This window comes from Molossus molossus, unplaced genomic scaffold (assembly GCF_014108415.1).
Source record: "Molossus molossus isolate mMolMol1 unplaced genomic scaffold, mMolMol1.p scaffold_m16_p_18, whole genome shotgun sequence".
NCBI lineage: Eukaryota > Metazoa > Chordata > Mammalia > Chiroptera > Molossidae > Molossus > Molossus molossus.
In genome coordinates this window covers 31,904,539-31,932,057 of record NW_023425353.1, presented here as the reverse complement: position 1 = coordinate 31,932,057, position 27,519 = coordinate 31,904,539, and the positions used below count along the sequence as shown (strand labels likewise).

The following is a 27,519-nucleotide window of genomic DNA, read 5'->3' as shown; positions in this document are numbered from 1 at the left end:
CACCATTCCATTGTATGAACACACCACAGTTTATTTATTCGTGTTCCTGTTGAGGGAGGTTGGGTAGTTCTGCTATGGATATTCTTTTTTTTTTTTTAATCCTCACCCAAGGATATTTTTGCATTTATCTTCAGATAGAGCAGGAGGGGTAGAGGGGGAAGAGAGACAGAGAAACATCGACGTAAGAGAGACATATTGATTGGTTGCAACCCACATGATCTCAACCAGGTCAGGAGACAAACTGCAACTGAGGTACGTGGCCTTAGTGGGAACCAAACCCAGGACTCTCTGGTCTGTGTTCTAACCGCTGAGCCAAACTGGCTAGGGCTGGATATTCTTATATATGTCTGCTAGTGGTCATGTGTTACAGTTTACCAAGAAGTGGGCGACTGCTGGATCAAAGGGAACTGACATCTTCAACCTTACTAGTTATTGATGAACAGAAACTCAGCTTCTTCATCTGTGAAAGAGAAAGTGATGCCCGTACCCTGGCAAGTCAGTGTCAGTGAGTGTGAGATGGTGGAGGGTGGAGAACATGGGCTCGGATGCCAGCAGATCTAGACTTAAATCCTGGCTGTGCAGTCTACTTGCTCTGTGACTTTGGTCCTGTTATCCAGACTCTCTGTGCCTCAGTTTTCTCATCTTCAAAACAGTGATGATAGTATCTAGGTTCCAGGGTTCTTGAAAGATTAAATAAGATACTATGAGACAATGGACATAGACAGTAGTTTAAAGAAAGCATGGGGAGTGGGAGTGGGGAGGAGGGGGTCATTGGAGGGAGAAAAGGGAGGACATAATACTTTCAACAATAAAGATGAAAAAAAAGATACTATGTGAAAGTATTTAATACAAGGTCTGGCATAGAGGAAGCACTAAAAAACCCTAGCATTTATTATTATTAATATTAATATTATTTCTTTGATCTCTTTGTTTTAAACCTGTTATTGTGGCACATTTCAAACCTATATAAAAAGAGAGAAAATAGTACAGTGAATCCCCATCTGGTTTCCTCTACATCCCCACAAAGTTCTTTACACTTCCCCCACCAGATTCTTTTGAAGTGAATCCCAGGTATATCGATTACTTCATGTGAACTGTGGTTTTATATCCCTAAAATAAAAGCATTAAAAAATGATAGTCACTATACCATCATCATATCTAAAAATTGTGAGTAGTTTAGTATATCAAAAACACAGTTAATGTTCAGATTTTCTCAATAGTCTCAGAAGGATTTTTCAGTTGGTTTGTTTAAGGATCCAAACAAGATCCATACATTGAATTTGGTTAACATGTGTCTTAAGTTTCTTTTAATCTATAGATATGTCCCCTCTCTCTCTTGGCAATAAATCTTTTAAAGATAGTAGGTGACTTATCCTACAGCGTTTCTCAGAGCCTTGATTCTGCTGATTGCACCTCTGTGGCATCCTCTAACGTGTTCCTCTGTCCTCTGTATTTCCTGGGTATTGGTAGATCTAGAAGCTTGGTTAGATTAGGCTTGATATTTTGGCAAAAACACTTCACCAATGGTGTTGCATACTTCCATCAGGAGACACTAATATCTAGTTGTTTTTTTGAATTTTAACAGCCACTGATGATCACTGCCTAGAGTCATTATTCATTAGTGTCCATTAGCAAAATGGTGATATTCTAATTCTATCATTCCTTCTTCATTAATTAACTGTTTAGCAAGAATTTGATTGCCCTGAGGTAGGGTCTGTGAAGGACAGGCAGAATGAATGATGGATTCTTGTTATATTTAATGACAGCGACAATGGGACTCTAAGCGATCATTTAGGAAATTTCTGATTTTATGGGTCCTGATAGATATTAGACTGTGTCTTCCACCCAAAAGAAGAAAAGAAAGAATGAATGAACAAATGCATTAATTCACCAATGACATCATTTGTTTCTTTTTTTTTTTTTATCCTCACTTGAGGACATTTTCCCATTTTTTTGTTCAGGTAGAGTGGGAGGAAGAGAGAGGAACAGAGAGAGAGAGAGAAACATCGATGTGAAAGGAACATATCGAGTGGCTGCCACCCGCACGACCCAACCAGGGCCGGGGACAAACTGCAACCGAGGTACGCGCCCTTAGCGGGAACTGAACCCGGGTCTCTCAGGACCACAGGTGGACGCTCAAACCGCTGAGCCAAACCGGCCAGGGCATCATCATTTGTTTCTTCACATGCATTTGTTGAGTCCCTTTTCTGCGCAGTGCTATTCTAGGTGTGGGATGAAAAGAGGAGCAATGTGTGACTTCTGCCCACAGGGAGATCCAGGTGACAAGTACTCAGCCTTTACACAGCTTTTCAGCCAAGACAAAGGTGGGATTGGAGAGAAGAGGAAGAAAAGAGAGATTTCTGGCTGGGTGACCTGGAAAGACCTGGCAGATAAAGGTCAAGCCTCCCAGGAGAGGCCACAGTAGGACTGAACTGTCCACCAATGTCATTGCAGGTGCTGGGGGCCAGAGGACAGCATGTTATCGCTTTAATCAAGGGGCACTTTCAGCTGTGTTCTTGTCAGGTGCCAAGGTATATGCCAATTTCTCTAATGGACATAAGTAAAGACCTAGTTTTCACCCTTGAAGACTTTTCTTCAGTCTAATTAGGAACAAAAACAACACATTTTAATCTATTGATCTATTTGATCTATTTGTGGAATAAATCACAAGCCTGGTGTGTAATTCAACAAACTTTTTTACTGTGTATGCCAGAAGCAGGACACTGAAGGGGAGTTGGACATGCCCCTTACTTTCAACAGGCCATATGGCCATCTCAGTATGTTCATGTTTTGGCAGCTCTGTGTTCCTGTACACCCGTTCTCTCTCTCCAAACTAGGGGTGCATCCTTGTTCATGTGGACCTTCAGGTTGCTCTTCTTGGGCATGGTAAAGGTGACTTGCCTATCAGCCTATTCTCAGCTGATTGCTGTTTATCTTTTAGGTCTGCTCAAGGGTCACATCCTCTTATAGGTCTTCTCTGGTATAATAATCTATATTAGCAAGCTGGGCTGTGTATTTGGGTTCCCATGATACCTTGTCTGTGCTTTGTCTGTCTTCTTTTGCTAGACTGTGAGCTCCCTGAGGGTAGCGACTGTGTTCTTATCATCTTTGTATTCTTAGTGCCTGGGGTAGCATACATCTGGCATAAAATGTTTGTTGAATGAATGTGTGGGATTGTACATTGAGCATTTTTTCTTTCTCTCTCTTTTTTTTAATCCTCACCTGAGGACATTTATTTATTTATTTTTTGTTCAGATAGAGTGGGAGGGAGATAAAGGAAGAGAGAGGGAGACACATTGACGTGAAAAGGACACATTGAGTGACTGCCACCTGCACGACCAACCAGGGCCAGGGACAAACTGCAACCGAGGTACATGCCCTTAGCGGGAACCAAACCCAGGTCTCTCTGGACCACAGGCCGACGCTCTAACTGCTGAGCCAAACTGGCCAGGGCAAGGCATTCTTTAGGTAGTGGCAACACTGGAAAGATAAAGTCCAGCTGGAGGGAACACCTTGTATGGGGAGGCTGGCACTTCACTAAGGACAGGGACTGCCTTGGCTCTAACTTTCTATGAGAAATGGGTGCCTATGGTTTTGGGGACTTGACAAAAGCTTCTGGAACATTATTTTATGTCAAGGGATGGTCTTTCCTTGATCTGAAGAGTATATGAATGGAGAACACAATCATGTAAGCTTGGGTATATGCCCACGCAGTTGCACATACATACCACCCACTCATGTGCCCACATGCTCACGCAGTTGTGCACGCAGACACATGTGTGTTCTCACTTGTGCATGTGCACCTCCCACCCCTACTCCTTTTCTCTTCAGGCTGAGTCTTAGGAAATCTGCCCATTAAGAATGCCTGTTTCCCAGGCCAGTTTGGTTCAGCAGTTAGAGCCTCAGCCTGCGGTCCAGAGAGACCCGGGTTCGGTTTCCACTAGGGGCGCGTACCTCAGTTCCACTTTGTCCGGTGTCCTGGTTGGGTCGTGTGGGAAGCAACCACTTGATGTGTCCCTTTTGTGTTGATGTTTCTCTCTCTCTCTCCCTCTCTTTCCCTCCCACTCTATCTGAACAGAAAATGGAAAAATGTTCTCAGGTAAGGATAAAAAAAAAGAGTGCCTGTCATATATGGCAGTCTGTGCTTACCAAATGCTTCTTGATATATCTCCATTTTTCCGGTCTGAGGAGGAGATTTTTGTTAAAGATCCCACCAGATTTTCTTTGGCTCCTGGGGCTTCGGGGCAAAATTATTTGCAAACTTGAAACTTTATGAGTCATCTGGGAGGAGGAAGTTTCTACCACATACGTGGATTTGCTTAAGACTGGCTGCCCCCCTCCCCAGCTGGTTTGGCTCACTGGTTGAGCATTGACGCATGCACCAAGAGGTCACCTGTTCGATTCCTGATCAGGGCACATGCCCAGATTGTGGGCCCGATCCCCAATGGGGAGCATGCAGGAGGTAGCCAATTGATGTAGTCTCTCATTGATGTTTCTCTCTCTCTCTCCCTCTCCCTCTTTCTCTAAAAATTAATAAAGAAGAAAGAAAGAAAGAAAAAGACTGGCTGCCTCCCAAGGACTGTCTTTAGGTGCCACTCCATGGTTGGTAGAATTTGTTACTCATTCGTTTATGCATATATGAACATATCCAGGCACCACCTCTTGACTGGCTCTGTGCTAGGCCGAGAATCTGTAGAAGACCTTGTTCCTGCCCCTGGGAAATTACAGTTTAGTGGGGAGTTGGATAGGTGAACAGACAAATACAATTTAGTGTGATAAATACTGTGATGAGGGATGGTTGAGGCTGTGGAGTGGTGGGAGAAGTATTCCTGGAGGAGGTGATGCTGGGGTTAAGTCTTGAGGGATGAGTAAGAGCCGGGGGAGGTGAGGGGAAGGCCTTCCAGTAAGAAGGAGCATATGTGTACAGGCCCAGAGCTGGAGTAGGGAGTGGTGCTCTCAGGGAACTGCCAGTGGCTGGGTTTGGCAGTGCCCAGTGTGGGGGAGGGGTGGTGGGCAGTGGGCAGTGGGCATTGAGGCTGGGCAGGTTAACAAGGTCTACATGACTGAGGGCCTAGGGTCTCTCCATGAGGCCATTCGGGTTGTCAAATGAGAGTAAAAGGGAGGGCTTGCACATTAAGAAGCTGATTCTGGCTGCAGTGAGGAGGATGGCTGGAGGGGGCTGAGCCCGAAATGCCTAACGCCCAGGTGAGAGATGATGGGCTTGGGATAAGAAGGAAGCAGGAGAATGGAGAAACGGGCACACCACAAGACACATTTAGGGTGTGGAATCTGTGAGGCTTATAACTGATTAGAGTGGGAGTGAGGGAGGAGTCAGAACAATGCCTAGGTTGCTGCCTTGGTCAACTGGGCATAAGGTTTGGTCATTCCCTGCGGCAGGGAAAGCTTGGAGACACAGGCTTCGTAGGTGAGATGATTATCTGTGTGGGGCATGTTGCAGTTGAGGTGCCTGAGGGGCATCCAGGAGGAGATGTCTGGGAGCCACTTGGACATGTAGATCTGGACTCAGGAGAGAGGTTCAGTAGTCATTAACCTATAGATGGGACAGGATGAAATCATCCAGGGAGGGTGTGGAGAGGGGGAGAGAGGAGGAAATTAAAGAAAAGAGATAGGTAGAGTTGGGAAGCCTGTAAAATGACTGAAGCAGAAATGGCTAAAGAGAGAGGTGACCAAGAGTGTGTGGTGTTACAGAAGTCTTGGGAAGACGGTGGTCAGGGCTTGTCCAGAACCTTCCCCCAGACCCACCTTCTCTTGCTTTCCCAGGTCTGGGGTACTTTGCCCCTTATGGACAATTGGTATTTTAGTGGTGACAAAGTCTCTCTCTCTTTTTTTTTTTTTTTTAATATTTTGTTCAGATAGAGTGGGAGGGAGAGAGAGAGAGAGAAACATCGATGTGAAAGGGACACATCGAGTGGCTGCCACCCACATGACCCAACTAGGGCCAGGGACAAACTGCAACTGAGGTACGTGCCCTTAGCGGGAACTGAACCCGGATCTCTCTGGACCGCAGGCCGATGCTCTAACCGCTGAGCCAAACTGGCCAGAGCGACAAAGTCTCTCTGATGGTGAAAATTCATGTGGTGCAGTAGACTAGCTGTGGGACAAAGGTGGGGGGCTTCTTACATGCTTTAAATACTCAGAGTTACTATTAGGCAACTCTTACTAGGTGTTGATTACATAGATTATCTTGTTTAACCTTCAAACAACTCTTTTTAGAGTAGACATTATTTTTCCTACTTTGCAAATGAGGAAATGGTGGCTCAGAGGGGGTAAGTGTCTTGCCCAAGATCACACAGCTAGTTAGAAGTGGAGCTGGGGTGTGAAGTCAGATCTTTTTGCTTTACATATCCCAAGTTGTTTTGTTTTATACTGCCCTATGCTTTTTTCCCCTTAGTGGTGGCTGCCTCCTGGATTGGCGTCTGAGCCTGGCCTGGCTTGGCTTGCCACAACCTCCAAGCCTCCAGGCCACGGGGACTTCAGAGGAGACCCGTATCCCAGATTAGCCCTAAAGACAACATGCTCCTGAAGAAGAAAGAGGAGGTCCAGGCACAGCTGAGGCCTGTGATGGGAAGGGCTTCCCGAGAATCAGCAGGGAACTTCCTCCTGGGCTAGCCATGAGAGGGGCAGTTCCTCTCCTAGGCCAGGCATCAGGGAGTCAGGGCCCCAGCTGTTCCTGCCCAGCCGCCCGCAGCCCTGAGCGCCCACCGGAGACAGGAGGCCCTGCCTGCTCACTGTCCATTGTCCCTGCACCACAGTGCCGCTTCCCATGTGCCTCCTGTTTATACAGGAAGCCCCAGTTCTGGGATGCCACCTCCCTCTCCTGATGGCTGGCCCCAAGCTTGAATTCTTCACAGGCAGCCTCAGTGAGCAAGGACTAGAGTAAGTTATTATTGCTTTAGAATTAGTACAGCAGAGTGGGTAAAAGCATGGCCTTGCCATGTGGCTGCCCTGGACTGGAATCTGGCCACTCAGTTAGCTGTATGACCTTGACATTCGTACTAACTCTATGAGTGCAGGTTCTTCCTCTGTAAGATGGGGAACAGTATTCCTAGCTATCTTACAAGTTTGATATAAGAATAAATAAAATCAAGTGTCTGGAACATGGTATATGCTCAATAAATTGTAGACCTCATTATTGTTTTGTTCTTTTAAAAATATTTTTTATTTATTGATTTTAGAGAGAGAGGAAGGGAGAGGGGGAGAGAGATAGAAACATCGATGAGAGAGAACATTGATTGGCTGCCTCCTGCATGCCCCCCACTGGGGATTTGGCTCACAACTTGGACATGTGCCCTGGCTCACAACTTGGACATGGAACCAGTGACCTCTTGATGCATGGGTCGATGCTCATCCCCTGAGCCACACCAGCCGGGCTTATCTGTGTATTTTTATAGTCAGTGTTTGTTTAGAGGATTCATATGTTAGCATTTTCTTTGCTCACCCATTCCTTTCTTTTGAATTCAGTTTCCTTCTTCTTGAAGTATATAGTTTCATAGAGCTTTCACCAAAAGTCTGTGAAAAGTCTTTGCTGAAATTTTAAAATTTCATTCTCCCTCTTAAATGATAATATATCTGGATATTGAGCACTAAAGTTGACAGTTATTTTTCCTCAGCACATGGAAGATACTTGGGATATTCTATTACTTTCTGGCATCTGGAGTTGCTACTGAGGAGTCTGTGGTCAGCCTCATTGTTCTTTTGTAGGTATTGTGTCTATTCTCACTAGTTGCTTTTAAGATTTTATTTTGGTATTCTGCAATTTTGATATATCTCTAGGCATGGAATTATTTTTATATAGTCTGCTTGGGGACTGGAGTTCTTTTTTCTTATTATGGTTTATATTTTTCATCATTATTCAGAATTCTTGGCTCTTATAGCTTTTGGTATTTCTTCTTCTTTATTACTTTTGTTCTTATTACAAATTTGTTGAGCCTTTTCATTCCTTTTCTTAATTATCTTCCACTCTTTGCTTTGCCTCTTTGTACAATGTTAGTGATTTCCTCATAGCTATTGTCTAATTCAGCACTTCTCTTTTCAGCTTCATCTATTCTACAATTTTATACATTCACTAAATTTTCAATTTTGATGACTACATTTTTCATTTCTAGAAGTTTTATTTGGTTCTTTAAAAAACCTTCCTAGGATTTCATTTGGTTTTTGTTTCTTCCCTTTTTCTCTTTTATTATTTTAAATCTACTTAGAGTCTTTCAGAATGCTCAGTTATCAGAAACTCTTGGGATGCCATTTCTCCTATTTGTTGTTTCTGAAAACTCTTGCTCATGGTAAACTTTTCTTTGTATGGTTTGCCATTTCCCTAGGTGATTTCTTTCCCTGTGGGAATCATGTACTGCCTGAGTTGTTGGAATGACCCCACAGAAAGATTTGTTTTGGTTTTTCTAGGTACCCTCGAGGTATCATCAGCTTGGGATCTTTTTTTTTTTTTTTTTTCACTTAGGATTGCTGCATGATATGGTTGGCATAAGTCCAACTCTAAACCATCACCTGGTACAAACTTGGTGTTTTGATTTTTTTATGGGAGACCAGGAAGAGACAAGCTTTATTGCTATGTCTCTGGGCTGGTGGGAGAGTTTTTTTAACCCTCTTTTCATTAAGGGTGCAGCTCTTCAAAAGTCCCGACTTTATGCATAATTTTCACTCCTAATTTAACTTGAGTGTCTCTTGTCCCTGTAAGAGGATTAGACCGAAGCTTCTCACCTGTAGAGATATTTACAGTCTGTAAGCCTTCTGCCCTCTAGCTAGGGTTTCTTCAACGCTGGCTCCTGTGCTACTCTTCTGCCTTTCAGGTCCCTTTACTTCTGGTATGTACAGATTACATTTTGTTGAGAGCTAGAAATTGAAAACAATTGATACTTGTTTTTGTTTTTTTTTAATCCTCACCCAAGGACATTTTTCCATTTTTGTTCAGGTAGAGTGGGAGGGAGAGAGAGGAAGAGAGAGAGAGAAACATCGACGTGAAAGGAACACATCGACTGGCTACCTCCCGCACAACCCCAACTGGGGTCGGGGACAAACTGCAACTGAGGTACGTGCCCTTAGCAGGACCTGAACTTGAGTCTCTCTGGACCGCAGGCCCACGCTCTAACCCCTGAGCCAAACTAGCCAGGGCAACAATTGATACTTTTATTTATTATTTTTAAATATAGAATTTCTGTGAATTTGTAATGGGAGACTCTTTTTTTTCTTTATAGCTTCAGGTCACAATGAACCTTTCCAAGCCCTTTGCATATGTTCTGTCATATCATCCTCACAAGAACTCTATGACACAGATGGTTTTTTATAAGCTTCCTTTTATGAACTATGATACTGGGCCTTGTCAGGTTTAAGTCAGGTTTAAGTCTTTTCCCTGATCAGACAGGTAGGAAATGGTCTTGTCAATATTAGAACCCAGGTTCTTTGATTCCATTCAATGTGTCATTTAGGATATTATTGATAATGATTTCCTCCCCCCATCATTTTATTATGAAAATATTCAAACATAATATATATACTACCCACCCAGATTCAATTATTTTGTTATAGTTGTTTTATCATATATCTCTCCACTTACCCAACCCTCTATTCATTCATCTACCCAGCTTATATTTTGATACATTTCAAAATAACTTGCAGACATTAGTATACTTCATCCCTAAACAGTTCAGCATGTATATCACTAACTTAAGTATTTATGGTTCGTTTTCCCCCTAGGTACAAATACTAACTTTACCATCCACGAGGGTGTGGAGAAAAGGGGACTCTAGTACACTGCTGGTGGGAATGCAGACTGGTGCAGCCACTCTGGAAAACAATATGATGTTACCTCAAAAAATTAAAAATTGAATTGCCATTTGACCCACTGATCCCACTTCTAGGAATATACCCTAAGAAGCCTGAAACACCAATCAGAAAAAATATATGTACCCCCATGTTCATAGCAGCACTATTTACAATAGCTAAGATCTGGAAACAGCCCAAGTGTCCATCAAGAGACGAATAGATAACAAAGCTGTGGTACATATACACGATAGAGTACTATACAACTGTAAGAAAGAAAGATCTCTTATCCTTTGAGACGACATGGAGGGACCCGGAAAGTATTATCCTAAGCAAAACAAGCCAAGCAGAAAAAGACAAATACCACATGATCTCACTTATTTGTGGAATATAATGAACATAACAGTCTGAGGAATAGGGTAGACCCAGAGACGTGGAAGTAGGGTACAGACTGACAACCTTCAGAAGAGGGGGTGGTGGGGGGAGGGAAGAGATAAACCACAGAACTTATATGCATGTACACATAACCAATGGACATGGGCAACAAAGCTGGGGACAGGATGGAGGGGATGGGGAGGAGGGTGACAGTAGGGTAAAAAAGGAGAAACATCTGTAGCAAAAGTATATATATATATATATATATATATATATATATATATATATAAAAGTGGTGTAACAATTTTACATAAAATACACAAAATAAAACCATGAATTATTTCTTTAAAAAAAAAACAAACTTTACCATCCATGAGTTTTTACTATTGCACATATCTGTGTAATGTAACTATACATTAAGATATTGAGCATTATCATCTCTGCAGGAAATTCCCTCCTGCTCCTCAGTCAATCCCTACTCTCACCTAGAGGCAACCGCTCTTTTGATGTTTCCCCCATGGACTGGTTTTGCCCATTCTGGAAATTCGTGTAAATAGATTATTACCAGGTGTACTCTTTTGGGTAACTATTCTTTCAGTTAGCATAATGATCTTGAGATTCATTCATGTGTGTGGATCAGTAATTTGCTCATTTTTATTGCTGAGTAGTATTTCATTGTTTGGCTGTAACACAGTTTATCCATTCTCCTATTGTTAGACACCTGAACTGGATTCAGTTTTTGGATATTATGATAAAGCTGCTATGAACATTTTAATAAATATTATATATTTTAAAAAAATCCTTACCTGAGGATATTTTTCCATTGATTTTTAGATAGAATGGAAGGGAGGGAAGGAGGCAGGGAGGGAGAGAAGGAGAAGGAGAGGGAGAGGGAGAGGGAGAGGGAGAGGGAGAGGGAGAGGGAGAGGGAGAGGGAGAGGGAGAGGGGGAGAGAGAGGGGGAGAGAGAGAGAGAGAGAAAGATCGACATGAGAAAGACACATTGATTGGCAGCCTTCTGCACGACCCCAACTGGGGCTGGGGATCAAAGCTGCCACCCAGGTACGTGCCCTTGATCAGGAACAGAACCTGCCACCCTTCAGTCCTCAGGCCTATGCTTTAACTGCTGAGCCAAATTGGTCAGGGCAATATTGTCATTTTTTTAACAGTTTCTGTAACATGGAGGTGAGGGGCGTAGAATAACAGGCAGATTGCAGTTAGTTGAAGGAAATGAAGAAGTGCAGAGAATAAACACAGACAATTTTCTTAAGATGAGTAGATGAAAAGTGGGGAGATAAAAAGTTGTAGCTAGAGAGATGTTCAGGGGTCAGACCAATATATAGATAAATATCATATATATTACATAAGTAATATAAATGTATATATTTAATGTTCTATGGAATATAGTATATAAAGAATATATTACTGCCCTGGCCACTTTGGCTCAGCGGTTAGAGTGTTGGCCTGCAGACCAAAGGTTTGCAGGTTTGATTCTAATCACGGGCATGTACCTCAGTTGCAGTTTGGTCCCCGGCCCTGGTCGGGGTTGTGCAGGAGGCAACCAGTTGATGTGTCTCTCTCACATCAATGTTTCTCTCTTTCTCTCTCCCTCCCACTCTATCTGAAGATAAATGGAAAACTATCCTTGGATGAGGATTAAAAAAAAAAAGAAGAATATATTATCATAAAATAAACATATATTTACATGTATAAATATCGATATTTGTATTTGATGAGATATAAACATGTTTTCCCAGGGAGAAGGGGAAAAGAGGAGGGAGGGGATGGGGATCCTTGCTTCTGGGGACATGGCAGCTTTCCTCTTGTCCCTGAGTCATAGATTCTGGGCAGAGGCCTTGGTTCCCATGTCTGCTCCCTGGCTTCTTTTGGCAGAATCTCAGGTCCTGAATCTTTTCCTCTGCCAGTCCGATGTCCAGATTGGTACCAGACACTCTGACAACTGAAGGGACAGCAGAACTTTGTCTTGGCCATTTGCCCAGACGATTGATGTTCTGGGGGCCAGACAGTGTCAGTGAGAGATGGGATAGCTTCAGCTGGGCAGTGGGGAAGCATCTGCTCAGAAATGGAGCCACCTCTCATAGTGATGATTGCATGGGCCTTGCCACAGGAGAACCACTAAGATCCCTTTCAGGTCTAAGACGCTGTGACTTGGAGCAGTTGGTGGTCTGAGCTCCTGGGCCAGAGATCACCCCTGAACAAACATATAGCAATCAGTCTCAGGAGCCAGCTCATGCATTCACTTCAGTCCACATTTGGTTCTCAAGATTATTCGTTGGATTACCAAAAGAAAGTTTGCTTTTTAGAATAACTTGGGCTTAATTGTGTGCAGGCAGGCAGATAGCACCAGAGAGTTCTTATGATTGTTCCTCTAACCATCCCTTTCTGGGTGATGTGGGCGTGTTATGAAGTACCTCCCTCATTAGGCTCTCAATACTGGGTTTTTGTCACTTTAAAAACTTTTTGTGTATTGATTTATATCACACACATATATTTTTTCTCTTTAAAAAATCAACTCTACTGATATAATTTTCATACAAAAAATACACCCATTTTAAGTGTATATATTGAGGAATTTAACACATTTAAACACCCATGTGATAAACACCTCAGTCAAAATATAGAACATTTCTATCACCCCAAAAAGTTTCTTTGTGCTCCTCCCTAGTTGATCCTCCACCCCACTTCCAGCCCCAGATAACCACTTTGAGGTTAGATTTATCTTTCTGAAATTGCATATACATGGAAGTAGACGCTGTGTTGTCTTTTGGATCTGGCATTTGTTGTACAGCATAGTATTTTGTAGATTTATTTATGTTGTTGAGTGATTCCCTAGTTCATTCCTGGTTATTTCTGAGTAGCATTTCATTGCACACATATATCCTAATTTACTGAATAGATAATAAGACGCATTGTTCAAAAAATTTAAAGTAAACATCTTTCCCACCCCATTATCTACCCAGTCAGTCCCTTTTCAGAGGCATCCAGTGCTGCAGCTTCTTTTTTTTTTTTTTTTATCCTCACCCGAGGACATTTTTCGATATTTTGTTCAGATAGAGTGAGAGGGAGAGAGAGAGAGAGAGAAACATCGACGTGAAAGGGACACATCGAGTGGCTGCCACCCACACGACCCATCCAGGGCCGGGGACAAACTGCAACCGAGGTACATGCCCTTAGCGGGAACCAAACCCGGGTCTCTCGGGACCGCAGGTCGACACTCTAACCGCTGAGCCAAACCGGCCAGGGCTGCAGCTTCTTGTGTATCCTGTTGAGCTGTCTTATGCACTGAGAAGCAGATGTGCAGGCAGGATCATCCTTCAGTCCTCCAAAAATACATATCTAATTTTGCATGTGTGTGAATATAATCTTAGAAGTGTAATTGCTCAATTAAAGGGTCCTTGCACATGTAATTTTGACAAATGTTGCCGAATTGCCCTCTACAGAGGTGACACAGATCCCCCAACTTTGGGGGAAAGATTTAAACATAGCACAGACTTTTGATGATGCTGAAAGTCTATTGATTTCAGGAGGATAGACACTCATTTAATTTTTAAATTTTTTTTTATCCTCATCCGAGGACATTTTTCCATTTTTCCAGATAGAGTGGGAGGGAGAGAGAGGAAGAGTGAGAGGGAGAGAAACATCGACGTGAAAGGGACACATCAAGTGGCTGCCTCCCACATGGCCCTGACTTAACCAGGGCCGGGGACAAACTGAAACTGAAGTACGTGCCCTTAGCGGGAACTGAACCCAGATCTCTGGACTAAAGGCCAACGCTCTAACCGCTGAGCCAAACCGGCCAAGGCGAGACACTTATTTAAATCTGTAGGAAAAAGTAAACCAGTAAGATTGTTATTTTACATACACAGTGGGTTTTCAGCTTCACACTTTGTGAACCTCGAGTGTACCTGCTTTCAGTCTCAATCTTTGAGACCTGATGCTCTCATTTGCTGTGAAGTGATAGGCTTCTCACGACCCAGGTGTGGCTCAGGCGTTAGGATGTTTCTGTTCAGAGTAGCACTGGGTTTCTGACCTGAGATGGACAAGATAAGAGCCCCACCCCAGATTGGGTCTGAGGGGGAGCTTGGCCCACAGGAGTCCTGAATCTAGAAAGGGGAATGACTGGACTGGATGGGCAGGAGGGGTGTGTGTGTGTGTGTGTGTGTGTGTGTGTGTGTGTGTGAACAGTCCATATGGACTCTGCAGCCAGGGTCTGTCTTGAAATATGCCAGCCTGATTCTCTTGCTCCAGGGGCTTGTTGGGGACCTTTTGTGGGCAAGAGCAAATACTTATAAAGCCCAGAGCTCCTCAGAGGGGCTCTCCCTGGGCACCTGCACTCCAGCCACTTCAGCTTTTCAGTTCTTTCTCCTTCCCAGCTCGCATTGCTCGCTGTACCCGCAGGCACTCCCTTAGGCCCACCTGCCCCTCAGCACCCTGGCTTCTCCTAGGTAACATTGTTTCATCCTTAGGACTGACCGCCACCGAGGGCAGAGCCTCCTGGTACAGTTCTCCTGCGGCATTTAATCACCATCTCTGCTTAAAAATTTCTCTGATCTGACCCTTAGTGTTTATTTCTCCTCTTACTCTATTAGTGTCATGCAGGCAGGGGTCCTATCTTTTTATGCACCATTTTATGCTCGCGCTCTAACAGAGATTGACACATAGGAGGTGCTTGGTGAAAGTTTGTGAAGTGAACACATGAGGCATTTTGCTAGCACAAGCATGTAGCTAGTAGTCAGAACTGGGGTGAATTTCATTTTTTTGCATCTTGACAAGTCACCTAACCTCTCTGAGCCGTGGCTTCCATGTCTGAAAAATGGGTATACTAACATTGCCTATTGAACTGTGGGAGTACTAGGAAAGTGCTGGGCAAATAGCAGGTGGTTGAGCCCTGGTAACTGTCATAGCCCTGGTAACTGGATCTGAATCCAGTGAGCACACTTGTTCATGGGCAGCTTGTGCTCCTGGTGTCTGGCAACAGCTGGCCTCAATGCCTGGGGTCAGGCTGGGCCACAGGTTGGGGCTCAGTGCCCCTCTGTCCCAGGAGGTGAAAGTAACGATGGAGCTGGGGGTTGAGGAGGTCACAGTGCCATTTGGCAGCTGCCACCAAGACCTTGGAGGGAAGACAGGCTTGGGGCACCTCCAGTCACTGGCCTCTGCCAGGGCAGTGGAGAGGAGCATCAGGGAGCCATGGGAACAGGGGAGGGCGGGGAAGCTGGGTGGTCTCAGGAAGCTGCGGGCCTGGCTAGCAGGCGGGAAAGGAGCTGATGAGAATGTCAGGGCTCTGGAGGGGATAGAGTTTCTGCCGCCTCCAGCTGCCCTAAACTGCCTCTGCTGTTTTCCAGAGGGACCCAATTACCACCCCCTTGTGGAGCCAGGGCCGCCAGAGATCCTGGGGAGATAGGAGGCAGCTCCCAGCAGGGCAGCAGGGGCTTTTAAGATCCTCTAACCATATACCTGTTCCTGATCATCTGAGATTTGGGGCCTGGTTTGGGGAAATGTTAGGACTTCTGAACATGATCCCTCAGGTCTCCACAGAACCTCAGGCTTTCAAAGTGTTCTCATAAACACCGGCTCGTTTGATCCTCTTCACAGCTTGGGAGCTGCCTGGAAGGGTCTGTAGGCTTCTTTGGAAAAACAGTGTCCCTATGGTCCAGAGAGAAGGGAAGCCTGTTGGTTACAGTCACCTGATGAGCAAGTGATCCAAGACTTCTGTCTTTGTAGAACCTCTTCCCTGTACCACTTGGTCAACCAATCAACATACAAGCTGCAGCTTGCCAGAGGCTCCACCATGCCCCACTGTTTGCCACCATGCTTCCATCCCTCATTTATGTTACCTGCCTGGTCCCTGAAGATATTTGAGCAGCAGCCCCTGCCAAGCATGCAGCTTGTGCCCAGCTTTGTTCTGGTTGCTGCGGTGGGTACAAGGGAAGGTGGAGTGTTATCTTTCCCCAGGACTGGACAGCCAGACATGCTCTCTGAGAGAGCATCATATAATGTTGGGTACACTACTAGGAGGCCATGTGATGTCAGGCCTGAGGATGCTGACCTGGGCCTTGAACTGGACCTCCATGGGATTGGGGTTAGCCTACGCCAGCAAGTATGGGGAGGAAAGAAGGGATGAGCATCTCACAGGATGGAGATAAGACCTTTCTATGTAGAATAAAATAAAGTTTGGAGGTTACATGGCTTTGAATCCATTCATATCACAAATATTTCCTGAGAACCTACTATGCGTCAGATACTTACTAGGAGCTCTACATACCTTATCTAATTTCATCCTCACTATAGCCATGGAAGTAGATATTTTTTCCCACTTCACAGATAAGACAGTATGAGTATACAGATGAGGTATATTGAAATGAAATGGCCGCTGAAGCCCAGTCTGAATCTAAAAGCCATGCTTTTCCTTTACAGAAGGCTCCGGGGGAAGGTGAATTTTGGGTACATGTGAGGGCAGATGAGGGGATAAACCATAGGAGGCATTAGAGGTGGTAGGAACTGCAGGAGTAAAGGCAAGGGGCAGGACCAAGTTGGGTGTGCGTGGCAGACAGTGAGATAAAAGGCTTCATTGATGCAGAACTTTCTGGTCAGGACCCCAATACTCCCACCAAGGGCCCAGCTGCCTGGTCTGCCTGCCTCCTCCAACAAGTTACCCTGTTCTCCAGTTGGCCCCCTCTGCAGAGTTTCCGCTACTGCCAGGCTCTTTTCTGATTTCCACCTTTGCGTTTGATGTTCCCCCTACCTTGATATCAGACCCTATCTTCCCCACCTAACCAAATCCTGCGTATCCCTTTGTGGTCTACGAATTTCAGCTCCTCCAGGAAGCCCTCTCTGACCTTCAATGTAATCTCTTTCTCTCCTCTGAACGTCAGTTGTCTTGATTCTTAGCTGAGGTGCCTGGGCCCCTTTCAAAAATCGATGTCATCTCCCCATTTTATAAGCTCCCCATGTTCTGGCAGGAGCCACAACTCTAACCCACTCCCTGCCTGCCCGGCAAGGCTCAGGGGCAGTGGCAGACCATTGATAGAGGGTTTGCTGCAGGCTGGGCAAGGGGCCAAGCACTTCACACACATTTCCTGGTTTAGCCCTCACAGCAAGCCCTGGATTTTGACCTGCCCTGAGTGTAGAGGTCACTGGAACTAGGTCCCTGCTCACAGGAACCCACAATCAGAGAGGTGAATGCAAGCTAATGCTGCCCTGGTGAGGCGGCTGGCTCCTTTGCAGATGCCTCACAGCATAGCCCCTCTTCTTTCTCTGCTTTTCCTTTTGTATGCTGGTGGGGTATTTGTGTTCCCCCAAAATCCATCTCTACTTTTAATCAATTTCCATTTGAAAAGTGAGTCTGGGTGGGCATGGTTTGAGATGGTACCTACCTCTTGGGGTCAAAATAAGCCCATCTGGGGTGATGGTGAGAGGATCGTGGGGCTCCTTCACCAGCCTCAGCGGCCATAGCTCAGGTGTGCAGCCCAGGCAGGATGAACCAGCCTGGAGGCAGGCAGCAGAACAGGAATGCAGCCCTCTGGCCAGCTCCTGACAGGGCATCTCTGGGAGGCCCCATCTCCTCCAGGCCATGACTCTGCCGGGGAAGCCGGGGATTAGAAGCCTAATTCCGCCAAGAAGCCCTGTTTTTCTTAGCCTCACACAGATTGCTCTTTAGGAAAGGCCCCTCATCTAATTAGCCTGAGTCAACAGCTCCATTTATTTGGACACGTGATGTTATGAAACGGGCTGCTGCTGGTGTGTTTTTGTACTGCATATCTGGGCTGCCCCTCCAGGATGGCATCGAGAGGGAGGCGCCTAGGGCCACCAGGCTGGGGTGAGAGCCCAGACCCAGAGGGGCTCCAGCCGAGGCCGGAAGAGTGGCCGCAGGTTTGCTAGCCAGGCGGGAACTACTCACTCTCAGGTTTCATAACAAGAAAGTGACCCATGGAGTGTCCACATATCCAGCTTCCTCTCCCGTTGGTGTTTTTGAACCAAAATAAAGAAGGGATTAGGGGCCCTTTGCCTGAAACTCCTTCCTCTGTCTCCTGTCAGAATCAAAAGGGACTTCTACAAGAGGCTTTTGATGGTGACAGGCCCTTTACTACATGCATAAATACCCAGGACTTTCTGAGAAAAAAGTGAAGAACAGTAGTTACTATTTATTAAGCATGTACTATGTGCAGTGAGCTGGGCATATTATAAAATAAGTCATCTGCGCGTGTATGCATGCACACACACACACACATTTCTTCTCAGTCTCCCCTCATGCTGTTATCCTTATCTGCCTGGTGGAGGTGGAAGCCCCCCTCCCTCTCTTCTACATTCAGTCCCCTCCCCCTCTGCCTCCCCCACCTTTGGTATTTATCCTTCCACATTCTTTTTTGTGCATTAATTTACATATACATAATATATTATTTCTAACTGTAAAAACAACTCTTCATGAAAAGTACTGTTGTACCCATTTCACAGATAAGAAAACTGAAGTGAAGAGAGGCTAAGCAACTTGCCCAAGGTCACACAGCCAGGAAGGAGCAGAGCTGTGTGACCCCAGAGATGGACAGGAAAACCCTTTTCTTATGGCACTACCCTGATCCCCCGCAGGTCACAGACTTTGGTCTCAGTGATTTGTCATGTGCTTCTCACCTGGCCTCCATCTTGGTGTCCCTTCTCCATGCTGTTATTATTTTTGCCAAATGGGTCAATCAAGATGGGCATTTGATACACTGGACCACATGGAAGTCATCCTGAATAAATGGGGCAGGAACTCTGTCTTGCTGCCTCCTTCCTGTCCCCTGATCTGGAATTGCTGCCTACCCAACTGGCTTACCTGGACCTCTTTCCGCTTTCTACACACAAGAGTTAAAAGGAAATAAGTACCAGCAAGGATGGAATTGACATCCTTTCCCCAGAGTATGGTTGATCAACTCGCTTTAGGGGCTCAGTATTCACCCCTTTTTGGTCAGATAGAACATTGTGTGAACACCAGCAGTTCAGGGGTTCAGGGTGCTCACCACACATGGGTTGTCTGGGAATGTAGCTGGTTGTTGCTATTCCTGCCTGGGAGATAAACCCATGGGAGGAACAGCCTTCTCAATGTTTTATATTGAGGGTTCTTGGTCAGGAGCTGCTCTATGTATAAGACACTGAAACCACATCTCACCATTGATGAAGGCTGGAGAGGCAGGCATCAAAGAGATATTTACTTGACGGAATGAAAAAACAAAATCCCACCCTTTCAATTGCTAGATTCGCTTACTAGTTCTAGTAAGTGATTTTTAGCATCCTTTGAGTTTTTCTATACTAACAACCATACCATGTACAAATAGAATACTTTTATTTCTTCTCAAGACAACAAAAACAAACCCCAAATTCCAATGCTGGGCCTGGAAGTTTCTTTAAAAGGTAATGGGACTTTTTCCTGTTGAACTTTCAAACCTTTCTGACCCTGCACTTTGTGCTCTGTAGTTTATCAGGGACACCAGGGGCCAGGAGTGTAGCATGACTAAAGTTACTGGGACAAAGCTAGAGGCAGGTCAGCCCTCCACAGGGGAGTCCCAAGGGCCTGCAGGCAGCCACCGCCACCAAGAACTTCTAAGGCCAAGAAAGGGAAGCCTCAAAACCAAACATCCCTGCACGGTCCCAGGCAAATGTGTTCCTCATCAAGGCAGATACAAACAAAGTTTATTAAAAAGGCTTCCAAAGGACATTCCAAATCACCAGCAGGCCTCTGTGAGGCCACCGTCCATTCTCCTGCGGACTCATTCCAGCCTCGTTGGGGCTTTTCAAACACCGAGTCACCAATGTGTCCAGAAAGGAAAATAAACAGAGGGCTCCAGTGGTCGGCCCTGTGGCTCTGGGTGACTTGGCTCTCAGTGCAGGCTTGCACTTTCTGACACCGCAGTCAGAAAGTTGATAGGAATGACCCGGGAATCAAGTACTAACAGGGCAGCGAGGCCTCTTGGACTGTGTGGCAGGTGCCCCCCACCCAACAACCCCATGTTTTAATGGCAGCCCACCAGGCAGAGGAAGGGCCCCTGTGGTGGCTTGATACAGTGGTGGCTTGGTACAGTGGAGTGAACTCTGGACTAGCAAAGTCGTGTGCCTTTTGTATTCCGGGAGGAAAGGAGACTTCTGCCCCCAAGAAACTGGCAGTTTCCTCATCTGTAAAATTGGTGATTTTCCCAGTAGATGGGAATGCTGGTCCACATGTTCCCCAAAGCATGTCAGGGTAACCCATGGAACCCCAGGGTCCTGCAGAGGGAGCATAGTTTAATATCCCCCTCCTGGCATTTAAACTGAGATTATATGATTTTAAAATAATTTAAATATACAAGTGAACCAATAAGCAAACTGTGAGTCACAGTATATTGCAGTACAAGGGACAGGGGAGAACTTTGTCTCTAGAGTCAGACAGGCCTGCAAGGCCACCACCCACTTGTGTCCCTGTGGGCAACTTCATTGCTTCAATTCCCAGAAGCTCGTGAAGAAGGCATCTTAGTAATTGCCTCATGACCTTGACGTGAGCATCTGTGTTAAAGTCGAAGCCAGCGATTTTCAACCTTTTTCATCTCATGGCACACAGAAACTAATTACTAAAGATCTGCGGCACACCAAAAAAAAAAAAAAAAGTTTGCCAATCTGACAAAAAAAGGTATAATTTTGATTCATGCACACCAGATGGCTATTGTGTTGGCTGTTGTTTTGTTATTTGACAATTTAAGGGAAAAGAGATCAGTCCCCTGAGTAAATAGTCAGGTATTGAATGTTTTAAAAATTCTTGCGGCACACCAGTGTGCCACGGCACACCTGTTGAAAATTGCTGGTCTAAACCATCAGCAAAGGGTCTGACACATAGCTGGTGCTTAAGTGGTAGCTATTGTTAATTCTATTTGTTGGGCATGTCCTATGGCCCTAGTACTGTTCAGCATTTTGGAGGGATAAGAAGGTATCCAGAGAATAAAGGAGGGGAGGAGAAAGAGAGAGCGAGCCCAAAGGAGATAGAAGAAAGTTTGCTGCTGATAAAAATTATACCTATAATGATTTATTGAGAGCTTTCTATGAGTGGCTGCTGTGTATGGAGATTACAGTAAGTCCCGCCTGTGACAATCCCACACTGCAGGTTACTGTGTTCCTTTCCCAACAGGGAGGAAACTGAAGCTCAGAAAGCGTCAGTGATTGGCCAAATCCCAAGGTTTGAATGTTTGTGCCCCCACCCCCATCTTATATGTTGAAAAGTGAATGCCCAATGTGATGGTACTAGGAGGAAGGGTCTTGGGAGGTGTTAGGTCATGAGGGCAGAGCCTTCATGAGTGGAATTAGGGTCGGTATAAAGGAGGACCGGGAGGTGGGGAGCTGGCTGGGCTGAGGGCCGCGGGGCAGCCCAGCGTGAGGGGTGGGGCTCCGGGCGTGGTGAACCTGGCAGCCGTGGTGTGGCTCCAGCTCCTGCAGAAGAGGTGGGTGCTCGTCTGGTCTTCGGACTCTTGCTCGTCTACTTCCACACCAGCGCCTTCAGGCAGGAGGAGAGGGTAGTGAGAGGTTGGAATCTCCTCTAGGTTCAAGACCATGAACAGCCCATTCTGTGGAAAGTGCAGTTCAAATTGGGCAAAAGCAGTCAGCCCAGCAACCAGGGCCGGAACTGCACTGAAGCGAAGCACCTCAGGCTTTGCAGGTGCATGGCTGCTGTAACGTCAAGGTCCTGGGCACCAGCAGTGCTGCTGTGATGGCTGCTTGTCCAGCGGCTGGCGCAGCTCACGAGCAGCCCAACAAGCAACTTCTCTTGGAGCGCTTCCTCAACCGGCAGCTGTGGCATTCCAGAACCTCTGCAAGGCAGTAGAAGATCACTTGGACCTGTGTTGGGCTAAATGCAGAACCTCATCCCAGACCATGCAGCACGAGAACACCTATAGAGATTCCACAGCAAAGTTAGTGATATGGAGAGAGCCCTCCCGAGCTCTTTCCTGCATGATGGGTGCAGAAGACTTGCCAACTGCATGCGGCTGAAGCACTTGCAGCCTGAACCAGTCCTCAGCTGTCAACTGAGTCCCTTGGAAGAAGAGGGAGTTGTGCGGAAACCTTGCCTTTGGCTACTTCCTGGGCTGTACTCTTTGGCTTCACTCTCCTCCAGGCTTTACTAGATGGAGCTGATCTGTAGAGCAGCTTGGAAACACCAGCAGGTCATCCTTGAAAAAGGCAGAACTGCAGGTGACCTTGTGGAGTGGTTGGCTGCTGTGGGTGCCTCCACCACTGCAGCTGCTGGGGGACTCGTGGTCACTCACAGTCCTCATGGGGACCTTTCACTGTAAAGTTATTTATTGGATTTCTCTGTAGTAGTGGGGAAATTATAATGTTTTATATTGGAAAATGCCTTGCCTTGATGGTTGAATATATTCAAGGAAGTTGTTGTTTCCTTGTGTTCTTGAGTTTTATGAGTTAAATCATTCCTTTACCCAGATAAAATGGCCTCTTAGGAGGTGCATATTCTCTCAAGGTAGTTATTTTGTTTAAAAAAATTTTTTTTTCTTTATTGATTTCAGAGAGAGAGAGGAAGGGAGAGGGAGAGAGAGATAGAAACATCAGTGAGAGAGAACATTGATTGGCCGCCTCCCGCATGCCTCCCACTGGGGATCAGGCCCACAACCTGGGCATGTGCCCTGACCGGGAATCTAACCAGTGACCTCTTGGTGCAGGGTCAATGCTCAACCACTGAGCCACACTGGCCGGGCATTTTGGTTTTGTTTTAACAGCATCTTCAGGAGTGGGCCCTGAACACCGCACGCCGACATCTAAAATTGTCTGAAATCTCAAAGATACCATCCCATCCTGTTCTGGCGCCAGGTTTCCAGCAGCCGGCACCAGGAGCTCTCAGGTTGTTTTCTAGGGATATCTGGGATGCTTGTGTACCTCTATGCAAGCATCATTTTGGCCAGAGATTGTAACTTACTGTTCCAGAGGGTTTTGTTCTCGTTTCCTATGAAGTGACTGGTCTGCTCAGCCATGGTCCAGTGGGAGCCTCAGGAAAATCACCGCAGCCTCCTCTCCTCTCGGGCCATGGAAACCCTGTGTTAAGGTAATTCCTCAATGGAGATGCATCTAGCAACTGGCTATAAGCGGCCATCCTTTATTGCATTCCGCTGCATGAGATGTAACAGGTACAGACGTTCGGTTTCCCTATGATTTGCAGGGAGGAAGAAAATCCAAGTTTCTAGCAAGGAGCTGTGAGAGACTTAACATCTAACTTCAGTTGGATGAGTGAATGAACGCTGGACATTCAGGTTGCTGGTCCATATGATCCAGGGGTGCCCCATGTTTCTAGAACAACACTAAATCTCTCTGAGTCAAGGCCAAGGGTATTTGGTCCTCATACGACATGCCCTTTGAATAGTATCAATTTTTGCATTCAGGAGTTCCATTAATGCACAAGTCTTTATCCTCGAGTCCCTCACTGACCCCAGGACTGGGCAAGGTCTTTTTAATATATTTTTTAATGGAGCTCTTTCTTTGGGCCGTGTTTGCCTTCCTGTATGTTTCTGCACTATGTAGTGGTCATTTCCCTTAACTTCCTCCTGTTACTTCTGACACTTACCTTCCCAAAGTGGTTTGTCCCCATAAATAAGTTTTCTTAGAGGTCAATTGTATGTCTGGCAATTGTTCTTAAATGTTAGATCCCAAGTAATATATGCAGTTTGCAGTGGACTTTTAGGGTATTCTGTGTATTCATTGGTGCTAAATCAAACTTTGTATGTGAAAAATAAAGTAAAATAAAAAAATAAGAGGACTGAGAAAGCTCCCTCACACCTTCCACCGTGTGAGGACACAGTGAGAAGGTACAAACTATAAACTAGAAAGTGGGTTCCCACCAGATACCAACTCAGCTGGTGCCTTGATCTTGGACTTCCCAGTTTTCAGAATTGTGAGAAATAAACGTTTGTTGTTGTTAAGTTTCCCAGTTTATGGTACTATGTTATAGCAGCTTGAATGGATGAAATCTGTAAGAGAAGGAGCTGGGACTCAGGCTATCTGATACCAAAGTCTGGGCTCTTGACCCCTAAGGGTCACAGATCCTGAATTCTGAGGTGAGGAGAGCTCTCCTCCCAAGTCAAAGATGGTCATGGTCCTGAAACACAGGAGCCCAACCAGAGCTGCCAATTGCGATGCTTGGGAAACCCTTCCTGTCATGGTGTTGTGTATAGACCAGGGAATGATTTCACCAGTTTGAGCAACCCCAGCTTTCTTGCTTCTAAATTAGTGATTTTTTTCTTTTTTAATCCTCACCTGAGGATATTTTCCCTTTTTTTATAAGATAGAGTGGGAGGGAGGGAGAGAGAGAGAGAAACATCGATGTGAAAGGGACACATTGAGTGGTTGCCACTCACACGACCCAACCAGGGAGACAAACTGCAACCGAGGTACGTGCCCTTAGTGGGAACCGAACCCAGGTCTCTCTGGGCCGCAGGCTAATGCTTTAACTGCTGATCCAAACCGGCCAGGGCTAAATTAGTTATTTTTAACCCTGGTTGCACATGAGCATCACCTGGGGAGCTTTGAAACTCTCACACCACACAGGTCACCCAGACCAATTAAAGTGTCTCTGGGTGGGGTTGGGCATGAGGGTCCTGCTAACCTCCCTGTGATTCCAAAGAGCATCCAGGCCTGAGAACCCCTCCGAAGGGAAACTCCTGGTTTTGGAGCTCTGCTTCCCTTCTACTGAGGGGCCGGATAGGGACTGGGACTGGGACTGAGGAGGTTTTGAGGCAGAAATGGGCCATGATTAGGGAGGCAGTGAAAGGGGAGAGATCAAAGGCTGATAAAGAATGTGTGGGGTTGGCCCTGGCTGGTTTGGCTCAGCAGTTAGAGCATCGGCCTGCAGTCCAGAGAGACCTGGGCCCGCTAAGGGCACGTACCTCGGTTGCAGTTTGTCCCCAGCCCTGGTTGGGGGTTGTGTGGGTGGCAACCAGTTGGTGTGTCTCTCTCACATCGATGTTTCTCTCTCTCTCTTCCTCCCTCTCTCTCTACCTGAAGATAAATGCAAAAATGTCCTCGAGTGAGGATTAAAAAAATACAATAAAAAAAAAAAGAATGCGTGAGGTTGAACACTGAGACTCATACAGGTTAAGTAAATGGATTCAGGGCACACACAAGGTCAGTGGCAGAGCTGGAGATGACACTATTGAAGTGGCAAAATGACTTGAGTCTCTTGTTACTGGGGAGACCCCAAGGGCAGCTCAGTGGTAGAGGTCCCCAGGACCTATTGCATCCATTCTTTTCTCAATCCATCCTTTCTACTCAAGCACACATCCACACCCAGGGTTTCCACTATCACCTGACTCCCAAATTTCTGTACTGCAGCAACTCATCTGATCTCCCTCTTGGATAATCCCAAGGCACTTAAGGATTTATGTGCCCAGAACTAAACTCATAACCACCTCCATCCCCAGGTAGATCCTTCTGCAGGGTCCCAAGCCTGGTGAATAGCACAAGAACCATGCTCAACTCCTCCCTTGCTCACTGCCTCTCCTCTCCATCTCCATTACCACTCCTTTCACCAAGTTGCCATCATCTTTGGTAACTTGTTCTTCTTCTTTTTAATCCTCACCAAAGGACATTTTTCCATTTATCTTCATTTTTTTTTTTTTTTATCCTCACCAGAGGACATTTTGCCATTTTTTGTTCAGGTAGAGTGGGAGGGAGAGAGAGGAACAGAGAGAGAGAGAGAGAAACATTGATGTGAAAGGAACACATCGAGTGGCTGCCACCCGCACAACCCAACCAGGGCCGGGGACAAACTGCAACCGAGGTACATGCCCTTAGCGGAACCGAACCCGGGTCTCTCAGGACCGCAGGCCGACGCTCTAACCGCTGAGCCAAACCGGCCAGGGCTTTCCATTTATCTTCAGATAGAGTGGGAGGGAGGGAGAGAGAGTGAGAGCGAGAGAGAGAGAGAGAGAGAGAGAGAGGTGAGAGGGACACATTGACAGGTTGCCTCCTGCATGACCCTGACCAGGGCCAGGGACAAACTGCAACGGAGGTAGTACCCTTGGCCGGAATTGAACCCACGACTCATCGGTGCTCAGGTCAATGTTCTAACCACTGAGAACCCGGCCAGGACGTTAACTTGTTTTTATTTTAATTTTATTTAATTAATTAATTTTTTGTTAATCCTCACCCAAGGATATTTTTTCCATTGATTTTTAGAGAGTGGAAGTGAGGGAGGTCGAGGAGAAAGAGAGAGAAATATCAATGTGAGAGAGACATATCAAGTGGCTGCCTCCCTCACACACCCTGGAGGATCAAACCTGCAACCCAGGTACATGCCCTTGACTGGGAATCGAACCCATGACCCTTCAGTGCGCAGGCCAATGCTCCAACCACTGAGTCACACCAGCAGGGCTATTCTTTTCTTTTTAATTTTTTGGTAGTTTATTCTTGCTTACATGATTATTTGATTTATGTCGGCCTCCCTTACTAGCTTATACACTGGGTAAGGGTGGGGACTAACTTTTTTGATGACTTTGTGTCCTCAGCACCTAGTACTTTACTTGTGACTTAAGAAACATTTGCTGATTCCTAAGTGAGTGAATAACTTCATTTAAAATTTTTAATTCCTTCTGTGGGCTCTTGATAATAATGGTTTGCTGCTTTTTAGGCTGAAATTGGGGATAATGTGCTTGGATAACTCTACCTTCCATGAAGTCTAAGGGCAAAGAGGTCTTGTCTATGGAGGCTGAACAGAGGGTCTGAGGGGACCACAGGCTCAGAGATGAGATGCAGCCACACAACAGGGTGGGCAAACACACACACACACACACACACACACACACACACACACACATATCCATCTCCATCCTTGGGCAGCTCTTGCCTGCTTACTCTATAGATATTATCTTTATTTGGAGAATTGATTATGAAATCAATCCCTCACTATTTCTTTAATAACGTAGCTAATAAAAAGAAAAGCTATTTTGATGGTGTCTGGTTTTCAGCTAAAAGGAGGGTCAAAATAGCAATTTTATCAGCTGCCCTTTGAAAGTGCCTGTCTTGGTCACAACAGTTCACAGGGGGAAATACGATGATTCCAACCCCATTCTTCATATTGGCTCTTGCCTGAGGTGACAGATTGTGTTACCTCTGCCCCAGGACATCAGTGGATAAACACCAAGATCAAGTCAAGGTCACATCATGTTTACTCTGTCATTAGAACATGGTCCTGCCCCCTCCCCCATCCACTGTCTGTTCCAGTGGAATACAGTGAAAATGGTGGGTCTCTGGGATCCTGGCAGAAGTGGGCCTTGGGAAGAAGCCCTGGTCTCTTGGTGCAGGCTCCCCTTTCAGAACCTCTCCTAAGCTTCTCCAA

At 45.8% G+C, this 27,519-nt stretch overlaps 1 pseudogene; it reads left to right on the top strand.

Annotated features, from left to right (window-relative positions):
- The first annotated feature begins 359 nt into the window (after nt 1–359).
- Nucleotides 360–22,134, top strand: LOC118633550 (annotated as a pseudogene).
- The last annotated feature ends 5,385 nt before the right edge of the window (nt 22,135–27,519 follow it).